Source organism: Zingiber officinale, chromosome 4B (genome assembly GCF_018446385.1).
Source record: "Zingiber officinale cultivar Zhangliang chromosome 4B, Zo_v1.1, whole genome shotgun sequence".
NCBI lineage: Eukaryota > Viridiplantae > Streptophyta > Magnoliopsida > Zingiberales > Zingiberaceae > Zingiber > Zingiber officinale.
The window spans coordinates 124,780,028-124,803,742 of NC_055993.1; the positions used below are offsets into that span (position 1 = coordinate 124,780,028).

General features: G+C 44.4%; 2 long non-coding RNA genes and 1 pseudogene across 2 annotated transcripts; all 3 read right to left on the reverse strand.

The window, feature by feature from the left end:
• Positions 1–8,554: 8,554 nt before the first annotated feature.
• On the reverse strand, positions 8,555–9,656 carry LOC121976453. The gene is made up of 3 exons (XR_006110635.1): positions 8,988–9,656; positions 8,804–8,899; positions 8,555–8,613 (listed from the first exon to the last, which is right to left on the reverse strand). It is a non-coding gene; the product is annotated as an uncharacterized LOC121976453 (long non-coding RNA).
• Positions 9,657–16,286: 6,630 nt separating this feature from the next.
• On the reverse strand, positions 16,287–16,805 carry LOC121976454. Its single transcript, XR_006110636.1, has 3 exons — positions 16,720–16,805; positions 16,536–16,631; positions 16,287–16,345 (listed from the first exon to the last, which is right to left on the reverse strand). It is a non-coding gene; the product is annotated as an uncharacterized LOC121976454 (long non-coding RNA).
• A 1,737-nt stretch (positions 16,806–18,542) lies between these two features.
• Positions 18,543–23,715, reverse strand: part of LOC121978640 — a 36,802-nt pseudogene continuing 31,629 nt past the window's right edge.

Below are 23,715 nucleotides of genomic sequence, written 5' to 3' on the forward strand. Positions count from 1 at the left end.
GAACGATTTGGGGTCGGCTATTCACACCCCCCTCTCTAGTCGCGATCATCGATCCTAACAAGTGGTATCAGAGCGAGGTCGCTCTTCGTTGGATTAACACCCAAGGGAGCACAAGCTAGAGAATGGAGTTATTTGGAGAAGACGTCACAATTCCACCTTTCTACGATCGCGACGACTTCGCGTTTTGGAAGGTAAGAATGAAGTACTTTCTTATGACTAACCTAGAAAATTGGAGGTGTGTGCAATTAGGTTTTACTCCTCCATTGGATAAAGAAGGAGAACTTTTGGAGAAGAAGAAGTGGACGAAGGAGCAAATCCACCAATCAACCATCAATGATGAGGTAATGAAAATCATTGAATTTTCTTTACCTAATGATGTTTTGTGTAGGATAGGTGGATATAACGATGCCAAGGAGTTGTGGAATAACTTGGCAAAGTTCCATGAGGGAACTCCACTTCAAGCCATGAAGAGGAGTCAAGTGAGCCAAGTAGCTCACATCATGGAGGAGGGGAATTAGAAGTTGAGGGCTACTCAACATCTAAGGAAGAAAAGGAGGAGAGTTCTTCTTCAAGATCGGAGCAAGAAGAAGAAGCTTCTATCTCCGGAAGGGATGAAGAAGAGAGCTCACATCCATCCTCAACCCTAGGTAACTCAAGCAATTTAAGTTCTAGTAAATTGCATATATTATGCTTTGAGTGTAGGGAATTTGGACATTACAAGAATAAATGTCTAAAGAGGGTTAGAAAGACTCCACCGGCGCCAAAGGTCAAGGAAGCCGGAGTCCCAACATGCAAGGGCAAGGAGCACGTGGTGTGCTTCCAATGCAAGCGAAGGGGACATTATCGGAGACAATGTCCGAGGGGGAGGCAATCTCACAAGGACAAGAGACCGAGCACATCGATAGGGGGAGCTAAGGCAAACCCTAAGGTAACCTTTAAGGCTCATTATTGCAATTCTAATAAGACACATGCTAGTAGTTTTATTGCAATTGCTAATAATGATAAGCATGTTAATTATAGGAATCAATACACGTGCTTAGGTGCCAAACATGTTAGTCTAGGTAATGATGATACTAGAAATGCCAACCCTAGAATTAACTCATCTAAGGTTAAGGAGAACCTAGGTAGAAATCCCAAAACAACTAGACATATGCCTAGGAATACCTCAAAGATAAATGACAAATTAAAACTTGAGGTATTAGAAAAGGAAAATCAAGTCTTGAGGTCAAGACTTGACAATTTAGAAAAGGCCCTTAAGAATTTAGAGAAGTCAACTCAAGGGTCTAAGGGTCAAAAATCAAAGCCCAAGAACATGAGAGGTTTGAGTCACAAACCTAAGACTCAAGTGGTCAAGCCCACTTATCATAATGCTCCATTCGATTATGGAACAAGACCTAGGGCTAGAAACACCATCACCAAGGTCACAAGGGGAGTCACCCCTAGAGTTGATCTTGATGAGTCCCAAATGACCAAGGCTTCAAAACCTAGGAGGGTCATTAGGAGGGTTGCTAGGGAAGTCATTCCTAGTGAATATTTAGTGAACCCAATGAGCTCAAATAGGTATTGGGTTCCTAGGAGCGTGATTCCATCACGCTAGGAGTTAGGGTGTGCCAACCTTACTTGACTAGGTAGTTAACCTAATCATGGCAAAAGGTGGCACTTTAGGAATTTTCAAGGTGTAATCAAGCCTTGAAAATGAAATGGAAAATTATTCCTAAGATAATTAGGATGTTCCAACCACATTTGAGGAATTTTCAAGAGTCAATCTAGTTAGCACATAGTGATCTAAAAGTCTTGAGGATATGATTTTAGGTCTATTACACTTAGGAATATAGAATTTATGGCAAAATGATCGAAATTATCAAAAATGACAACTAAGGCTAGAATTAGGTATTTTCTATACCTTTACATGTCATTTGCCATATATTGTTTTCCATATGCCATGTCATGACATCATATTTATTTTATGATCATTTAAAATGTTATAATAATGCTTAGGTTATTTATATGTCATGCTTTATTTAAGTTTCATACTTTATGCCATGACATCATGACATTGGCACATGTTATTATATATGATATCATTTTATGTCATGTCATCATTTCTTGCATTTACAATCAATGAAATTGATTTAAGGTTAAAAACACAATTTGATATGAAAATCAAATTGATGTTTAGAAAATGCATGAGACCTTAGCCTAAGATAACCTAAACCCATATCTCACATCAAAATTGACTTGGATGTGTTTGATACACCTTAGATGTGTGTGAGATATTAGGATGATGAGTTAGGAACAAGGTGCATAGTTCTTGTACCTAGATGAGCCTAATTCAAAATTGGGGATCATAGGGAAAGCTTATGTACAAGTCATGTACATTTAGCCCTAAGATTGTGGTCCTAAATTGAATTGGTTTAAAATCATTTCAAAATTGATTTTAAAAACCTTGATGAAGCTTTTCTAGTGATAGCTCTCATCATTGAGCCAAGTGATACAAAGATAAGTTAACTTTGAGCTATTTCAAAGACTTTTGAACTTTGTATCAAGATTGAAAAATGGAAGTTATTTTCATAGAAAACTATTTTTCCATGATAGTATATGTTATGAGGAATGTATCCTCAAAATTTCACAATTTTTGGAATTTTCTGTAATTTTCTAGAGGTTTCTGAATTTCGTGGAGAGAAATAAGAACTTATCAGACCTTTATCGGGCGCGTGCTGGTGGATGGCGAGGAACGGTCGATCGCCGGGCGCGGCAACGGCCTGATCTCCAGCGTGATCGCGGCGCTGGCCGATAGGCGTGCCAACCTGCTGAATTTCGACTGTTTGTCTGAAATTACAGCTATGGAAGTGGTGTTTTAGAGTTCTAAAGGTTTGAAACTCTCCAAGACATTGTTGGTGCAATGGTCAAGGGGGAGTTGATCTTTAGGGGGAGTTTTACCTATTAGTCAAGGGGAGTTGACTTTTAGGGGGAGTTTTTACTCCTAAAGACTTGAGTGATATGTGATTATCGCTAAGTTAATTGTTGACCTTAGTATCAAGGGGGAAATTAAGAGTTTCAATGAAATGTATGGGACTTTCATTAGGAAGAAACTCTTGACCTTGATTCACTCTTTTTGATGTGTGTCAAAAAGGGGAAGAGTGTAGGTTTGAGGAGAATAGAAAATGTTCAGGGAAGAACATTGGAAAACCTAAGTTAGGTTATCGGGTTAACCTAACTCGATTATGGGTTTTGTCAAACATCAAAAAGGGGGAGATTGTTGGTGCAACCTTAGGTCAAGGTTGACCTGGTTGACCAGACTCGAGTTGACTTGACTCGAGTTGTGTTTTGATGTTTGACGAGTTATGTTTGACAATGTTTGACGTGAACAGAAAAGTTGTATCTTGATGTTTTACAAGGATACAAGCTTGGGAGATTGGGGGTGCAACTCGTGGTCAAGGTTGACCGGGTTGACCCGAGGTGAGTTGACCGGACACGGGAAAAGTCCAAGTATGGAGACTTGGCACGGAGAAGTCCAAGTATGGAAGCTTGGCACATGGGAAGTCGGAGAGGGCTCGGTAGCTCGTTCTCCGGACTGTGGTCAGAGAGGGCTCGGGAGCTCGTTCTCTGGACCGGATGAAAGTCGGAGAGGGCTCGGTAGCTCGTTCTCCGGACTGTGGTTAGAGAGGGCTCGGGAGCTCGTTCTCTGGACCGGATGGAAGTCGGAGAGGGCTCGGTAGCTCGTTCTCCGGACTGTGGTCAGAGAGGGCTCGGGAGCTCGTTCTCTGGACCGGATGGAAGTCGGAGAGGGCTCAGTAGCTCGTTCTCCGGACTGGTCGAGAGGGCTCGGGAGCTCGTTCTCGGACCGGATGGAAGTCGGAGAGGGCTCGGTGGCTCGTTCTCCAGAATTGGGTCGAGAGGGTTCGGTGGCTCGTTCTGGACCGGATGTGGAAAGTCCCGTGAGTGAAGCCGAGGCGGGCAGAATAAGTCCGGTGAGTGAAGCCGAGGCGGTGGGAAAGTCTCGTGAGTGGGCCGGGCGATTGGAAATCTGGTGAGTGAAGCCGTGGAAATCTAGTGAGTGAAGCTAGGTGAAAGTCCCGGTGAGTGAAGCCGGAAGGGAAAATCCAGATGGATCAAGGGTGATCGGACATCGGTGTTGAGAAGGTCAAGTAGGTCAAGGGAGGACCGGATACTTGACACGAAGAGAAAAGTCAAGTGGGTCAAAGGATTGACCGGACACTTGGTGGGGAGTCTTGGTAGGGAAGTGACCGGATGCTAAGCATGATGTACCAACAGTCAAGGTTGACGGATGTTGGTTTGAAAGGTTTGGGACTTGGTTTGGGCAAAACCAAGCTCGGATCGATCGATGGATCGATCGGTGATAGTATCCGGATCGGTGCGGTGACCGATCAATAACCAAATAGTAGCCTCGGTGTTATCGATCGGTGCGGACCGATCGAAACAACGATCGAAGGCAAGAAGTTCGGGAGAAAAGGAAGGAACGTCATCTGATCGGTCCTGGACCGATCGGAGGAAGCCTGATCGGTCCCGGGACCGATCAGGCTTCACCTGATCGGTCGAGAACTATCCGTTGGCTCACACGGTCTTACATCTTCTTGTCTTCGGCTTCTTCTTGGCGGTGGATCACGGTATAAAAGAGGCCTCTGAAAACACTCTTCTTCCGGTCGAAGCTTCGCTTCTTCTTCTTCATCTTTGTGCTTAAGCTTTGCTGAGCTCCGAAGCTTCGTGTGAGCTTCTTTGACTGAGTTGTTTGTTGGCATTCGTCCGTGAAGTTGGTGCTTCATCCGGGACTTCAGTCGACGAGAAGGCAAGCGAGTATTTGTACATTCATTGTGTATTTTGTTCTTGCTCTTCTTTGTATTTCCATATTGCTGTTGCAAGCTATTGTGGCGAGGTTTCTCCACGCACAAGGAGTATTTATTAGCCGGTTCTCCGGGGACTCATCCACCGACGGATTGATAGGCTTCGTCCACCTTACGGACACGCCGAGGAGTAGGAGTTTCATCTCCAAACCTCGTTACATCGACGAGTTTGAGGTTTGCTATTCTCCGTTGTCGTTTCTATTGTTTATTTCCGCTGTGCTAACCTTGATTTGTAGAAAGAAACGAACGATTTGGGGTCGGCTATTCACACCCCCCTCTCTAGCCGCGATCATCGATCCTAACAAAACTAAGGTGACAATCAAAGTCAATGAAAGGTGGCAGCTAATATGTCACCCTCTACAAGCTTTCGTCCCTCACCTAGCATTAAAGCCTTCGGTTTAAGAAGGACCATCCTAAGGGCCGGTCAGACTCAGGGTACCTAGTGCTCTACTCTTGTACTAAAACACCAGTGTATATTTGACCGTCCATTATCCGCTCGGGTGTAAGGAATGCCCGTCCTTATTGACCGACCTTCCATAAGACCAGCGATCATATATTTGGCCAAGCCCAGGGGACCCAACCTATTATTCTCAAAGTACAACTCAGTATACAGTTGGTCGATCTAATAGCCAGTCGAGCCCGCGGGTCTTCAATGCTCATATATGTCTATTCTCCTTCATATACATAGCCACTATAGGGCTAGTCAGATTGGCATGGTTAAACATTCCTACTTGTGATAAATATGCAAGGCCACTCTAAGTATAAGCCTGACCGGACTTCCAGAACTCATGCTATTATCTCAGAGGCAAGTATTCCATTATAGGGTCGGTCGATCATAGAACCGACCAGACCTAGAGGATTTAGCTTCGTATTGCTTCACTATCAGAAAGTCAGTGTAGCACCATACATAGTCGTCCAAGTTGCAGACCTGACAACCCTATTATACTGGGTACTCTACTTAGGCATTACTCTATTAATACATACCTGATAGGTTAAACATCTGATCGAGATATACCCTGGAAACAATAGTGTCAGAGAATAACCGTTTGTCAAATAATATTCTTCTATTGTTATAAGGGCCTTCAATGAAACCTTCCTTGACTGACACATTATAATAGCATATTTCTTTAACCTTCTCATTAATGGCGCAAGTTATAAAAAGGGTGCACACGGGTAAATAGAAGATTCTTCAGATGGTTATTCGTCTCCCAGGCTATACATATTCCCTTGATAGCTTTGGACACCCGACATTTTCTGCCACCTCATGATTATAGAGGTTATAAGAGGTGATATATAAAGGGGGGATATTTCCGTTGACAAGGTATGTTTTTACAACAGTCTCATCTATGCGCAAATCTTTACTATTCGTCTCTCCATTTTTCCACTCGGGCACTACACTGATTTGAGCGTCGGAGGACCTTTGTCAGGGACCTCTTCCCTGATTTTGACTCTGACATTCAATTGACTCTTTTTAGTATGTGTAGAGAGAATTCTCACCCCATTCACAACCACTTCTCAGATTCAGAGTTTTCTTCCGGTCAACATCCGAGTGATATGTGTAATACCCCGGTTCTGAGATTCTGGTTAAGTATGACTTAAAAGGTTAGATGATACTATCCATATCACCAAGGTGCACCTTCCTTTTCGGGAGCCCAAACTTAAGAACTCCAAAGTTAAGCGTGCTTGGCTTGGAGAAATCTGAGGATAGGTGACCTCTTGGGAAGTTTTCCAGGGTGCGTGCGAGTGAGGACAAAGCACGCTGAAAGGACCTCCGGTGGTCTGTGGAGCTAGTCGTCAACCCGATGAGTAATTTTGGTGGCGTTCCCAGTTCGGTTTGGGTGGAGCCGCTTGGGCCGGGGCGTTACAGATGGTATCAGAGCAACCTTGCGACCGTGAGTGCGCCTGTGGCAGGAGCACCAAGGGCACCACCTAGCGAGGGAGATTCTGGGATTTGTCTGTGGTGTGATTTGTGGTTACACAACGAGGACGTTGTGTCTTTAAGTAGGGGTGATTGTAATACCCCGGTTCTGAGATTCTGGTTAAGTATGACTTAAAAGGTTAGATGATACTATCCATATCACCAAGGTGCACCTTCCTTTTCGGGAGCCCAAACTTAATAACTCCAAAGTTAAGCGTGCTTGGCTTGGAGAAATCTGAGGATGGGTGACCTCCTGGGAAGTTTTCCAGGGTGCGTGCGAGTGAGGACAAAGCACGCTGAAAGAACCTCCGGTGGTCTGTGGAGCTAGTCGTCAACCCGATGATTAATTATGGTGGCGTTCCCGATTCGATTTGGGTGGAGCCGCTTGGGCCGGGGCGTTACAGATGGTATCAGAGCCAAGTTTCGATCTTGGGACCTGTGGGTTATGGGCCCACCACGCTTCCGCTGCGCCAGAGAAAATACCTCAGCCACAGGCGGCTGGAATAATAACAACAAAATAAAACATCACCACGCAGTTATATATAATCAAACAGTAAAAATAATACTCTGACTCGAAATCCACCCTACTCCACTACACTCGTAAAGCTCAAATCCGACGAACTCACCTCTTCTGCCGTCCATGTAGTAGAATAAAAACCAAATCCAAATCCATCGATATAATAAAAATCTATACCATGTCCATAAGTAAATAAATCCAGAACATAACAAGTTCAAATAGTCTAGAACAGAAAAGGAAACCAAACGAAAAACCAATCACATCCTCGAGGTCTGCAGGGACCAGCTGACAGCATCAACTGAAAATATCAACAATGGAGGCGGGGTGAGTCCAACACTCAGCAGATTGATATGCAAGTAAAGAAATAACACCTAGCACTAATCATGCGTCGGTCTCACGATAAAGATAAAGGTAACTACTGAGAAGAAGGCAGGAGAGAATCATACTAACCGGACCGGTAAAAGGAAACGATCAGAAGGTATAGAAGACACCGTATCGATCGAGGTATCCAGCAATATGCGGCATATAAGTGCAACAAACACAAACACAAACAATAAATGCATCATGCATACGATGTCATGGTCACCTGACGCCAGTCACCAACTCACAACAAAAGTGGGACCAAGTGGGTAGGTGTGACAGCGTGCACTCGGAACACTACTCACGATGGTGATCGGTGGACGGGATCTTGTCGAGATACATCGTACTCTACCCTAAATCATAAATGGGGAGCGAATGCTCTCATCTCCCAGTACATGACGGAGAGGAATCTCTAACGTGCTACATCTTGCGTCACACTACCCAGGCGGATCAGCGGAGCAGGAAGAGTGACGTGCTACGTGTCCCGCTACCCGTGGCGTCGCGGAGCCGAGCGGTGATGGCGGCAAAGTGCTTGACAATAAAGGAGCAATCAATCACTCAGCATGCAATCATGCGAATGGTGCATGTCACTAAACATGGTAATATACTAAACCAATCTCTGGACATATCATAATGTGCACCAAAGCGAATGAATCATATCAAGGTATCTGATCCTATAAGGTATCAAACCTAGGTCCTGACATGGTAAAATATGGTTATATCACTACCGATGAGCATGTGGAATCAGGTACATATCCATACAAGATGTAAACAAACAATCAATCAACAGGTAGCATGTATTGGGCAGTGATTAACCGAAACAAGTAAGAAACACAATTAATGCATCTTGTTAATTTAATTACTAAGCATATCAAAGACAATAAGTCAAAAGTACCCGCCTCCGTAAATAGAAAGGTCCAACTCGAACGTCGAGATGCTCGTCTCGAATCAAGGTCCTGTATTATCAAACAGATAATGTATTTAGCTATATAGCTAAATAAAAATCTCCAAACCTATTTAATAACCTTATCCTTCCTTAGAAATGGAATTGATCTCATGTAACAAAACAAGCAATGGATTAAATTCAATACCAATCCAATACTATACATAAACCTAACTCATCATGTATCAAAATTTACACGATACCTCAATTCACAGCCCCTCTTGATGCTGGAACAAAGGAACTGCTCACTGGAGTGCTGCTAGAACCAAACGAAGTCCCCACGGAACCGAATCCCCCTGCTGAAATCCTTCCCACTGAGATCATGTTTAGTTCAATAAATGGAACCACAAATCAAACCACAACCCACCTGACCACCTAATCTTTTACCTTACTGTAAATAATCGGACCAAGCAGGAAGAACTAAGACTTGACCCTTCTTGCTCCTGGCCGGAAACCACCCGAGCAGAGGTGTGCCGGTGAAAGACCTAGGGCACGGCTGAACCTGGTGGCCAGTGAAGGTGGGTCGGCGTCGGCACTGTGCAGTGGAGAGGGCAAGGATCACAACATTAGGGAAGAGAGGGACAACAGCCGATGCAAGTCTGAGGAGGAAGATGGAAAGAGGCTTCGATCGGCGGCAGTGTTGCTCAACTAGGGCAGAGGCGATCGGCTAGTGCTCGGTATCTCCACACCTAGGGCGACAGGGGGTCGGCGGTGGCTCTCGTCGCCGGCGGCAGAGAGGATTTGGGCACAGACGGCGTCGCTGTGGTGGCGTCGGGTGGCTAGGGCAAGCAGAGGAGAGGAGTTTGGCTCGGGCAGGCGGTCGGGCGGCGGTGCTAGGGCTCCAGCAAATGAACGGCCCGCTCGCGTTCGGGAAGAAGAAACCGCCGGCCGGCAGTTAGGGCAAGGAGAGGCACGGCGGCGTCGGGGAGAAAAGGAAGAAGAGGACTCGGGCAAGAGAAGAGGGAAACGGCGACAAATAAAACCAGAGGAAAAGAAAATAAAAACAAACAAAGAAAAGAAATAAAAGAAAAGCAAACTTTTCCTCTCTTAAATGGGGTAGCCTAAATAGGCTTCCCTGGGCCCCGTTTTTATCCCCGTGAACTCGTCCGTACGAGCTCCGAAAAATTCCCGAAAAATGTCCAAAAATTCCGGAAAATTCCTTTATTAATATTCTTTTTTTTTTCCCGGTATTTTACATTCTCCCCCACTAATTAAAATTTGGTCCCCAAATTTCGTTATCTACCATCAGCAAATACTAACAACAGATATAGAGTATAAATGCTGAACGGTAAATAAATCACATACCTCAAATGAAAAGATGGGGATATCGAGCTCGGATCGTATCCTCGAGTTCCCAAGTAGCCTCCTCGTCCGAATGATGCTGCCATCCGACTTTAACCAGCCGGATGGTCTTGTTCCGCAACTGACGCTCTTTCCGGTCGAGAATCCGTACCGGAACCTCCTCATAGGTAATGTCAGGCTGAACTGGAACTGGGATATCTGCCAGCACATGCGTCGGATCGGGTACATATCTCCTCAGCATGGATACATGAAATACATCGTGCAGGGACGGTGGTAGTGCCGGTCGGTAAGCTACTGCTCCGATCCTCTCCAAGATCTCGAAAGACCAATATATCGCGGAGCTAGCTTACCTCGAGGCCAAATCTCTTCACCCTTTCGTGGGTGAAACTCGCGAAATACATGGTCACCAACAGAGAACTCTAATGGTCTGCGTCTCCGATCAGCATAACTCTTCCGGCGATCCTGCGCCTCGACATCCTCCGTCGATAGTGCGGACCAACTGCATCTGTGAACTCATGAGGTCCCAACAATCTGGGCCTCTCGGCCTCATCGAAGGACGGGTGTCCAAGGTCTACCATACAACGCCTCAAACGGTGCCATCTGGATAGCCGAATGGAAGCTGTTGTTGTGGGTAAACTCTACTAACGAGATGGTCCTCCCAACCGCCTCAGAAATCCATAACACATGACCTCGTGAGGTCCTCCAAAGTCCAGATATGGTCCGCCCATACATGCGTGGATGGAAAGGATCTTGAAGCAAGTGTGCCTAAGGGCCTGCAGACTACGAGCGAGGCGTGAACCGTGGATCTCTATCCGAAATGATACTCAATGGAACACCATGTAGTCGATAATCGACAATACAGATCGCCAATCGATCCAGGGGATCAGTCCTCCGAATCGCTAAGAAATGCGCAGATTTGGTTAATCGATCAACGATTACCCAAATCGCGTCGTGGCCTCGTCGTCCTCGGCAACCCTACCACAAAGTCCATAGTAATGTGATCCCACTTCCACTCGTGAATAGGAATCCACTAAAATGCGGTCTCTGGTGTTCAGCCTTCACCTGTGACAGACAAGACATCTAGCTACGAAATCCGCGATGTCTTTCTTCATGCAGTTCCACCAAGGAACGCCTCAAGTCTCGATACATACGGGTTCCTCCTGGATGGATCACAAATCGAGAACGGTGTGCCTCTGAGTAGCTCTGTAAGGCCGGATGACCGAGGTACGCATAATCGCCTCGGAAGAATATAATACCCTCCTCGTCTCGTGTAAACTCGGTGTACTGCCCGGAAGCTATCTGACTGCTAATCTTGATCACCGGCCTGTGCCTCTCGGATCCTCGTCACGATCGACGATGAGCAACCATGGTAACAAGAATACCACGCTCTGTCGGTCCCCTAACTCCGAGAAACTCAGAATCAAGTCCGTTGAAAGTCAGTGGCAAGTCAAAGTCCCTCTGGACTTCTGCCGAGTGCATCTGCAACCACATTAGCTTTCCCGGGTGGTAGCTAATGGTACAATCGTGATCCTTCAGAACTCCATCCATCTCCTCCGTCAAGATTAAGCTCCTCGGTGAAAATATATTTGAGACTCTTATGATTAGTGAGAATCTCAAATGTGATACCGTATAAATGATGACGCCAAAGCTTCGCAAAGATGATGGCGGCTAACTCCAGTCATGAGCTGGGTAGTTCTTCTCATGCTCCTTCATGACGAGAAGCATAAGAGACTACTCTGGCGTGCTGCATCAAAACCATGAAGAGATGCGTCGGTGTAAAGTACAATCCATCCTCTCCGGAAGGTAAAACCAAAGCTGGAGCCGACACTAATCTCGCTTGACTCACGAAAGTGGTCTCATGATCCTCGGACCATATGAACTTCACGCCTTTCGGGTAAGGCGTGTCGGTGGCATAGCAATACGCGAGAAGTCCTCGACAAAGCGTCGGTAATATCCGCCAATCGAGCTGCGGATCTCTGAGCGACTTGGTGCTCCCAACCGGTGTGACCTCGATCTTCGAGGATCAATGAAATACCTCTGCTAGAAACCACGTGTCCCGAAAACAAGCCAGAATGCACACTTGCTGAACTTCGCGTACAGGTGATGTCGTCGAAGAATCTCCAAGATGTGCGACTGTGCATGCTCCTCCTCGGAGCGAGAGTACCAATATGTCATCAATGAAAGCGATAACGAACTGATCTAGATACTCCAAAAATGCGGTTCATCAAGTCCATAAACACTGCTGGAGCATTGGTAAGCCAAATGGCATTACCAAAACTCATAATAACCGTATCCGGTGCGGAATGCTATCTTGGATATCGGAATCTCGACTCTCAATGATGATATCCGGATCGTAGATCGATCTTAGAATACACCGATGTACCTGAGGTGATCAAACAAATCCTCAATCCGTGGTAGTGGATATTTATTTCTGACGGTTAATCTGTAGTCAATACATAACCTTATGGTGCGTCTTTCTTCTTGACAATAATGGAGAACCCCTGGTGAAACACTAGGCGAATGAATCCTCATCTAAAATCTCCGGAGTTGAACCTTGACTGTTCAACTCTTTTGGTGCCATACGATCACGGAGCTTTCGATGTCGTAGCGGTTCCGGAATCACTCAATAGCGAACTCCACCGGCCTTACGGGAGGCAAACAGCGGCTCCTCGGAAATACATCGGTATTCCGGACAGGGAATATCGGAGGCTGCGAACTACTCATCCTCGATCGATCAAGCGATAAAACCATGACAAGCGAGACGGCCTGCGCTGAATCGCTGAAATAATCGAGATACCGTCGTCGATGCCGGTGAAACTCCACGAGGGTTGGTTCGGAGGAAGGTGACCACCCTCGTCCGGCAATCAACGGTAGCATGATATATTGACAATCATGCCAAGTATGACATCAAACTCGACCATCTCCAATACTAAAAGATCTACAGTAAGTATCATGTTGCCAAAGTCTAGCGGCAACCTCGATCTCTGGTGGCGTCAAAGTATCACCGACGGTGAGACAATCGCGACCTAACGATGGGTAATCTACCAATCTCCCGCGTAAAGTGCGGATATAAAGAATCCGAACTACGATGTCAATCAAAATATCAACGATAAATGCATAAATAGAAATCGTCCCGCGGAAAACGGATCCGTCGGCTCGCTTCATGTCCTCTATACGACCGGTCTCTGGCGGAGGAGGAGGTGGTAATGGTTGTGGTGCAGGAGTAGAGGATGGCTGGGACTGAGTCTGATACTGCCTCTGAGTCGGATAATAAGGTCACGGAGCAAAACTGCGGGTGCTCTGAGCACCGAGTACTCTGTCCAAGCATGCCAAATCTTTGCTGCGGAGGGCTGCTCCGTGAGGTGTGAATCTCCGCCCTCCTCGTCGAGACATCGACTGACTAGACTGTCCCCTCTGCTCGACCTTCGGAAGCCTGCTGAGCCTTCACCTGACAATCTCGGCTCTGGTGCCCAGGCAGTTTGCAATAAAAGCTGAGGTGATGTGGTCTCTGGAACCACATCGGAAACTCAGATATCGGTGGTGTTTACGATCTGGCCGGGAGACCGGAAGCGTCTGAGGAAGCTGTCCTAACCTCGAGACCTACGAGAAACCCCGGAAGAACTCGACTGATCGTCTGCGACTACTCGATCTTTGTCTGTCTGCTGGACCTACGATGTCGACCAGTATGCTTTCTTTTCCTGTCTCTCTGCTGAGCTAACTCTATCATCAAAGCTCGATTGATGCATCGAGTAAGATGTAATCCTAATCCGTGAACTATACATGCGCAGTAACCGTCCATCATAAAGCGCATCATGCGAGTTACGTCCTCATGACTAACTCTGGACAAAAGCTGTACAACCGGAGGAATTCGATATTATACTCGGTCGAGCGATTATTACGCCTCGGACTCTAAAATCTGTCGTGAGCCATCTAATAGGATAGTGGAAAGAAACGGCTCTCAAAACTGAACTCGGTCCATGTGACGTTGCGCTCACCGATAATAGAACGCTGAGTAACCCACGGTATTAGTCCCGTAAATGGTAAGCGGCCACTGCTTTCTCCCACTCGGAGCAAGCCGTATAGAAGAAAGTCGCTCCATAGTCTCTATCCATGACAGGCCATACTCGGATCGAGATCTCCGCGGAAAATAGTGAAACGAGTCTTCATCGACTCGGCCAAGGCTGGAATCCTAGCTCGTGCAATGACAATATCAGTGAGCTGTGACGGGACGACTGAGGTGATACCGCGGAATAAACCGGAGGAGGAACTCCGTCTTCTTTGTATATACCGAGCATAAAGCCGGTGGTCTTGCTGGGAAGCAAAGTGGTGGCAACTGGAGTGCAGTGAAAAGGTCTGGGATATGGTGCTGCTCATCAGAGGCACCGGGGCACTTGGTGCCATGGTGTCGGGTACTGTGGAGTCCAGTGGCGGTGGTCTGAATACGCCATAGTCATACTGGAGCATATGTGGTACACCAATGGTACCCACGATGAGTGCAGTGGTAGGCGTGGATCGTCGGTGTGGCGAAATAGGTATCTCACGGAGCTATCGGGATTGAGAGCCGATGCTCCACGATCCCGAGTCCGCGATCGACGGTGCTCACTAACGATGGGCATCTCCGCATATCCGGAGATCCGTGGTCCTCTCACGTGGTCGTCCAGCACCACGCCTCGCAGAATATGAGTAGATCGTCTCATATCTGTTAAATTAAATTACGGATATCAATACAATATAACCAACATAAAATAACAACATACCTATTTCACGTCTGGAGATGTTCCAGGGTTAAATGGTTAAATTGAAACAAATTGAAATCCGAATAAATCCAAATAAATCGAAACACAACCATATCGAAAATCCGATAATGCCCGGTTTGACTCATGCAAACAGCTAACCCAAATATCCGAATACCAACAACCAGATCCGATAAATCTCGAACACAGCGTGTATTATCGCTCGATACGAATAAATTGGTATCGGATAAATTCGAAAAAAATACGAAACAAAAGATCGTAAAACTGGCTCCGATACCACTAAATTGTCACGCCCTGAGGAGTCCCCGTCGAGAAAATTTTGAAGATCTCCCTGTACGAGAGACAATCTTCTACATCTCACAAATAGCGGTTGGAATAATAACAACAAAATAAAACATCACCACGCAGTTATATATAATCAAACAAGAAAATAATACACTTCAATTCACCTACTCCACTACACTCAGAAAGCTCAAACCGATATCCTCTAGGCAGGCATATAGTAGAATAAAACCAAACCAAATCCATCGATATAATAAAATCTATACCATGTCCGTAAGTAAATAAATCCAGAATATAACAAGTTCAAATAGTCTAGAAAAAGGAAACCAAACGAAAACCAATCACATCCTCGAGGTCTGCAGGGACCTAGAACTCTCCTGACAGCATCAACCCGAAAATATCAACAATGGAGGCGGGGTGAGTCCAACACTCGGCAGTACAATTGATACGCAGTAAAGAAATAACACTGACTAATCATGCGTCCTCCGATAAAGATAAAGGTAACTACAAACCAAGAAGACAGAGAGAATCAGACTAGGGACCAGTAAAAGGACAAAGCATCAGAAGGTATAGAAGACACATGCGTATCGATCAAGGTATCAAGCAATGCGGCGTATAAGTGCAACAAACACAAACCTGAACAATAAATGCATCACGTATGATGCGATGTCACGGTCACCGACGCTACCACCAACTCACAACAAAAGTGGGACCAAGTGGGTGACAGTGGTGCACTCAAGAACACTACTCACGATGAGTGATCGGTGGACGGGATCTTTGTCGAGTACATACGCATTCTACCCTAAATCATAAATGGGGAGCTAATGCTCATCTCCCGGTACACTATGACGGGAAGGAATCTCTAACGTGCTACACGCGTCACACTACCCACGAGCGGATCAACGGAGCACCGGAAGAGTCAAACCGACGTCTACCACGCTGTGTCCCGCTACCCATGAGGATCACCGAACAGTGATGAAACTGGCAAAGTGCTCGACAATAAAGGAGCAATCAATCACTCAACATGCAATCATGCGAATGGTGCGTGTCACTAAACATGGTAATATACTAAACCATCTCCGGACATATCATAATGTGCACCAAAGCGAATGAATCATATCAAGGTATCGATCCTATAAGGTATCAAACCTAGGTCCCGACATGGTAAAATATGGTTATATCACTACCCATGAGCATGGAATCAGGTACGTATCCATACAAGATGTAAACAAACAATCAATCAACAGGTAGCATGTATTGGGTTAACTGAAACAAGTAAGAAACACAATTAATGCATCTTGTTAATTTAATTACTAAGCATATCAAAGACAATAAGTCAAAAGTACCCGCCTCCGTAAATAGAAAGGTCCAACTCGAACGTCGAGATGCTCGTCTCGAATCAAGGTCCTGTATTATCAAACAGATAATGTATTTAGCTATATAGCTAAATAAAAATCTCCAAACCTATTTAATAACCTTATCCTTCCTTAGAAATGGAATTGATCTCATGTAACAAAACAAGCAATGGATTAAATTCAATACCAATCCAATACTATACATAAACCTAACTCATCATGTATCAAAATTTACACGATACCTCAATTCACAGCCCCTCTTGATGCTGGAACAAAGGAACTGCTCACTGGAGTGCTGCTAGAACCAAACGAAGTCCCCACGGAACCGAATCCCCCTGCTGAAATCCTTCCCACTGAGATCATGTTTAGTTCAATAAATGGAACCACAAATCAAACCACAACCCACCTGACCACCTAATCTTTTACCTTACTGTAAATAATCGGACCAAGCAGGAAGAACTAAGACTTGACCCTTCTTGCTCCTGGCCGGAAACCACCCGAGCAGAGGTGTGCTGGTGAAAGACCTAGGGCACGGCTGAACCTAGTGGCCAGTGAAGGTGGGTCAGCGTCGGCACTGTGCAGTGGAGAGGGCAAGGATCACAACATTAGGGCAGAGAGGGACAACAGCCGATACAAGGCTGAGGAGGAAGATGGAGAGAGGCTTCGATCGGCGGCAGTGTTGCTCAACTAGGGCAGAGGCGATCGGCTAGTGCTCGGTATCTCCACACCTAGGGCGACAGGGGGTCGGCGGTGGCTCTCGTCGCCGGCGGCAGAGGGGATTTGGGCACAGACGGCATCGCTGTGGTGGCGTCGAGTGGCTAGGGCAAGCAGAGGAGAGGAGTTTGGCTCGGGCAGGCGGTCGGGCGGCTGTGCTAGGGCTCCGGCAAATGAACGGGCCGCCCGCGTTCGGGAAGAAGAAACCGTCGGCCGGCAGTTAGGGCAAGGAGAGGCACGGCGGCGTCGGGGAGAAAAGGAAGAAGAGGACTCGGGCAAGAGAAGAGGGAAACGGCGACAAATAAAACCAGAGGAAAAGAAAATAAAAACAAACAAAGAAAAGAAATAAAAGAAAAGCAAACTTTTCCTCTCTTAAATGGGGTAGCCTAAATAGGCTTCCCTGGGCTCCATTTTTATCCCCGTGAACTCGTCCGTACGAGCTCCGAAAAATTCCCGAAAAATGTCCAAAAATTTCGGAAAATTCCCTTATTAATATTCTTTTTTTTTTCCCGGTATTTTACAATATGTCTAGTGCACCATCTCTCCATTCAAACATATCAAGAACTAAAACGTTAAATATTTTTTTATTTATAAAAACTTCTAAGAAAAATTAATGATACGTAAATCAAAGTTTCATCATTTTAATCTGGGAAATTATATAAAATAATCACGACCTAATTTAAAAACCCTTAATGAAGCTTCCTAGATGTACCTGAGTGGACTTTGTCAAAATTTTGTGAAAAAAAAAAACTACATGTATACTGAGGGAGAACTTACGAAATATAAAGTTGTTTGACTTTGATCAAAAAATTTTAAAGTTTTAAAATGTCCTTAAATTTAATTAAAAAACAAAATAGATATATCAACTTTAAGTAGGCAATATTTTTATTATTCTAAAAGATTTAATGAGCTTTTTGATACTATAATGAACATCAAATCCTTATGTATCCTTTGAAAATGAACCAAAATAATATTTCTTTTTCTAAAATAGTAGTTAATCCCTTATTTCCCACCATTATAAATGGGTCTATTTAATTATGATTTAGCAGTATGTTTAAAAATTTAATGATTATGTATAATTTTAATCATATAATTAAAATTATAGGAAATAAAATATAATTCAATGATGTTTGTTTCAATTGTGGAATACTTAGAAAATAATAATAATAAAAAAAGAGATGGAATGAACAAATATAGATATTTAAAAACACGTCTAACGGAAGTTTTCAAAATTTTATAATTTTATTAAAATTAATTTGAGATAAGAGAATACCAATAAAAATAATATCCATTTTAGATTACCTCTTTCTTCGTCTTTCTCCTCCTCTCCTTGGATTTGAACCCATGATCTTGGATAGTAGCATGCTACTACTAACTAGACCAAGCAATCCAAGTGACTATAACTTCAATGTCATTAATAAGAAAATTAAGGGGATATTACATTCAAGCAAATTATATGGATTAATCTTGATAAGAGTTAATTAATAGTTTGGGGAAAATATATATATAACATATTGACAAATTATGTTGTTGCTTCAGCCAAGTTCCATAATGCTCAGCAAATCTGTTGATGGCAGCCAAGTTCCATAGAAAAGCCAGAAAACACACGGAGCGACCACACAACCCATGGCAATTACTTGGCTCACAGACATAGATCTCGGAGAAGAAAGTGTTAAGTACCCAGTTTTGAAGTCTTGCATTAGATGATTAGCAGCAGCTACAATGCTCAGCATGACACCACAGGAAGCAAGGCCTGCAAGCACACCGCCTTGGTGGGTACCTACCCAAGCTCCAAAGATAAAAATGGCAAGCTTTCCATAGGTCGAAGCCATGCTCAAATCTGTAAGGCCACACCCATAGGCGTTGCAGAAAGCTAGAACGGGAGCTAAGGCATAGACAACCAAGATGAAGTGCTACTTGAGTGGAGGAAAGATGTGAGGGAGTGTGATGATGGAAACTAAGGAAAGCATGCCATATCCCCCAATTGCCACCCACTTTGGGATTTGACCTTTGAGGAATACCTCAGTTCTCCTATCATCGTCATATGAAACGATTGGTTGTTTAGCCATATGGACTTCGTGCAAGACAGGAAGGGTGCTTAAATGGACTTTTTGTGAATCGGAAACTAAAGCTTGCACTGATTTGGTGAGGACATTGAGTACTTTATAAAGACCATCACCAAGAATCATGGAGATAGCTATAAAGACCCGAATGATGCTGCGCACAATATAAAACTAGGAAATGCTAGGTTTCTTTAGTTGAAACAATAGTAGCAACAAGGATTTATCTTGTATCCTTCCAAGCCATGTAGACTCATGTGTTGCTGAAGATTTGCTAAAAACCAGTTACCCTGTTGATTATTAATGTGAGGCCATGTGATTCCGTTCAGATCTTTTGGTCCATAATCCATGATGTACCATACGATTTCGATATCTTTCATTTAGTGAATTCATCTAAAAAAATTGTCATCTAAATTGCCTCAATTTTTGTATTTTTTTTACCTTATCAATGTATTTGATTGAGTTATTTTTCAGGGATCAAAGTCGAGAAAAACAACCCAATTAGATACATTGATAAGGTAAAAACTTTAAAACTATTATAATTTATTCACGGAATTATGATAATTTAGATGACAATTTTTTTTTGAAAGAATTCACTAGATGAAAAATATTGAAATCGTGTAATAGACCAGGAGAGTGTTAGTGCAATTGTCCCTAGGTCAAGGTTGACTAAAGTTGACTAAGCTTGAGTTAGTTTAAACTTGAGTTTTGATATTTGATAATATATGGAGATTGCATATGCAATTATCTATTGAGGAGATTGGTCAAAGTTGATCAGTTTGACATAAGAAGAGTCGAGTAGATCAAGGTTGACCAGATACTTGAACTAAAAAGTTCTGGTGAGTTAAGTCAGACAATTGGAAAGTCCCGATCAGTGAAGCAAGACAGATGAAACATCCTAGTGAGTGAAGTCAGGTGAAAAGTTCTAGTAAGCGAAACTAAGCAGTGAGAAAATCCTAATAAGTGAAGCAAGATAAAAAGTATTAGTGAGTAAAGCTAGGTGGTGAAAAGTCCTGGTGAGTGAAACTAGGCATTTGAAAATCCAAGTGAGTCAAGGCTGATCGGACACTTGGCACGAGATGGAAAGTCTAAGTGGTTCAAGGATGACCGGACACTTGACATAAGGTGGAAAATCCAAGTGAGTCAAAGGATTGACCGGATACTTGGCATGAGGAAAAAAGTCCAAGTAGATCACAAGATTGACTGGACACTTGGCACGAGGAGAAAAGTCCAAGCGGGTCAAAAGATTGACCGGACACTTGGTGAAGAAATCCCAGCAGGTCAAGGTTGATAGGATGCTAGGCAAGGAGGAGTCCCAACAAGTCACGGTTGACTGGATATTGGATAAAGGAGTCCTAGACTTAGGTTTGGAAGTTAGAGTTTGGTAACCAATTACCATATCTTATGCGATTACCCTAATCGCTTAAGCTCATTGTCGTGAGAAATTGAATGAAGTTGAATCGATTAGAGTAATCGATTCAGCAAGCCTTAATCGATTAAGGTTGATTCTGTGGGAAACAGTAGTTATGGTAAGCAATTAAGTAGGAAAGCTTAATCGCTTACAGCTAATTCCCGCGTGGATATAAAGCTTCCTAATCGACTAGGCTAATCGATTTGGAAGGCTTAATCGATTAGGGTAATTGATTAAGTTTCAGAAAAATAGTTGTTATGAAGGTTGTTGATGTGGTAATCGATTAAGAAGCTTCTTAATAGATTAAGGCGCCAACGATAACTCTAGAAAAGAGTTTTTCATGTACTGTATCGATTAAGGCGCCAAGGATAACCCTAGAAAAGGATTTTTCATGTATTGTTTTAGTAGAACTCTGTTGTCCACATTTCTCACAGGCACACACCAGATTCTTGGAGACTTAGAGAGAAGTATTGCTGCACTTCCAAGTTGATTAAGAGGTGTCTATAAGCAATAAGAGAGAAAGCTATGTTTCATCATTGTAAATCTTATAAGATTTCATTTGTATTAGCTTGTATCTTTGTCTTCTTGTATCTTCTTTGTGTGTGAGCTTGTATGAGACTTCTCTGCCTTTGGATTATTTCCGAGAATGAGTATTTTCATAGTGGATGTGTGAGAGAGGGCCGAGTCCTTGGATTAGTCATCTAGTTTGAGGTGGATACCAAGTACGAAGGAGGAGTCGGTAGCACAACTGGTGGCGTGATTATTGTCTCGGACAGCAGTGTGGACAGCGAGGGCATCCTGTCCGAAGAAGGAGGAGTTGGTAGTGCAACCTCCCTCTCAAGAATTGTGGAAGTAGAAGATTGCCCTGTCTCAGAAGGAGGCCAGGATTTCGTCGCTGGAGCGCGGGCCTACAAAACCGAAGTCGTCGAACGGGAAGAGGATTCCGCTCAGTGTCACTTGCGCTGTTAGATCAAAGGATCACCCGACATAACCGACACGGATGGAACCGTGACCAGTACCATGGATGGGCATTCGGGCGACAGCTCGCTAATATGAGCAGCTACCTTGCTAACCGCTGCCTGACTTCCTCTTGCCTCACTGGCAGCCGTCCGGCTTCCCCTTGCCTTGTCGGTCGGCTCGTCCGAGTGCTCAACCGGCAACAGGCCGCAGCTCTGCAACTTAGCCACTCCTTTGGCATTAATGTCTGTATCGGAGAGCCTGCATTTGTCGCTCAACAATGTGCAGTTCATGATTCGATTTGCAGAAAATAAAGAGAAATCAGTTAGATTCAAAGACGACAAAACGAAGAAAAATATATCACCCACTTGGGATTAGAAGAGAAAGGTACCCAGCTCATAAAGCTTCGGGTAATAGAAGTAATGAAAAACATGAGGCACAAGAGGAATCCCGTACAGATGGAATAGTACCACAACCCCGCAGAGCAGTCTGAAGGAATTGGATACTAACTAATGCATGGGGATGTGAAAATATCTAAAGACCTCCAAAAAAAGGATGAAAGAAAAAAGCATAGGCCGACAAGAAATTGGTCTTTGAAGAAAGGCAAAAAATTGTTGGGGGCGTATGAGGGTGATCGTATGTAGAGGGCATGGCGATTTGATAACCGTCAAGGAAGCGATAAGTTAGTTTCATCTTATCAACCTCATTGCCATTAAATTTAGACTCGGTGGAGGTATATCACAACCTGAGGATAGTCAGGGATGGGGAAGGAGAGACGACCATGGAATAACGGATGGATAGAGGAACTTACTGAGAAAGAAAAGATCGCTAGCGACGAACAGAGAAGGGGGAGTAAGGAGGTTATCGGGATGAAGACTAAGAATATGATAGGGCAGAGAAAAAAGTTAAGGGTTTAAAAACCCTATGGACGATCGACTCTAGCTATCCGATCGAGGGCTTTGAAAAATAAGACTTCATCGTGACCATTGAATTTGAAAAGGCAATCATCACATCAAGCTTCAACAGTTACTTATCACATCACCTATGCGGCGACGTGCAAGGGTGACACGTGACATTCGGTTATATGTGACATTAATGAGAAAGCAGAGGGCATGATTAAAGGGCGTGAATAAGCATGTTTTGCATTAATGTTCAAGAATTTGAATGACTTTCGAGAAATTGTAGTGGCATCTGCAGCAATCAAAGGGTACTACGTGGGTTAAGCGGCTGGAGCAGAGATTAGAAAGAAGGTAAAAAATGGCTAAGTGTTGGTCATGATATCACCGAGTGACAGTGGAGCATTACAGTCGAGCGGCTGCTATAAACTCTTGAACAAAGAAGATCGTAGTCGAACGACAACTAATCACAGCAGAGCGGCGGCTATAAACTCTGGACGCAGTAAAGATCACAGTCGAGCGGTAACTATAAATCCTTGTGAAATAGGTATTGAAGCTGAGCAGCGGCTTGAAACTTGTACACATTGAGGATGACAGTCTCTCGGCGATTATAAACTTTTGAACAAAGACGATCAAAGCCGAACGATGGCTATAAGCTCTTGAAGCAACAAAGATCATAGTCGAGCAACGACTATAAACCCTTATGAAATAGGTATTACAGTCGAGCGGTAGCTTGAAACTCCTACGCATTGAGGATGATAGTCGAGCGATAACTATAAATCCCAGAGCATCTGAGCCGGAAGAAGAGCCCTAGAACATACTACTCATCCAATCAGTCAGACTTATAGCCTCCTTCGACTAAACTTGAGGGGAAGGCTTGTGATGCGGTAATGAAGGGGGCCCCACTAGAGATAGGCCAAAGCAAGGAAGACTAGCTGACGTGGAAGTCAAAGTCAAGGAAGGAGTCAAAGTCAGCTAAACGGGCAAGTTTCAGCCGAGCGAACGAGCAGAGCTAAACAAATGACTCGAGGTTAAGAGACAAACAGCCAGTGCATCCCTCGGCTGCCGTCCTCGCCGAGAGAGAGGCAAGCCCGTCTGGATGAGAGGCAGTCCTCCGACAATGGGAAAGCTAAACGAAGGGAGATGGCTCGGCACAGTACAGCTGAGTGGGTGTGTCCCGATCGAGCGACCACCGATCGGCCTACAGCAGGACCCATCTGTATATCTCCTGTAGGATCAGAAAGGGCACAGGGGAGGGGGGGTGAATAGTGATCGTCGAAAATCGAGAGCGAATTAAATCAAAGTACGTAGTGAAAGAAAATAAAACAATGCTAACAAACCAAGTTTTACTTAGTTTGGAGCCTTCGACGACTCATTGGACAAT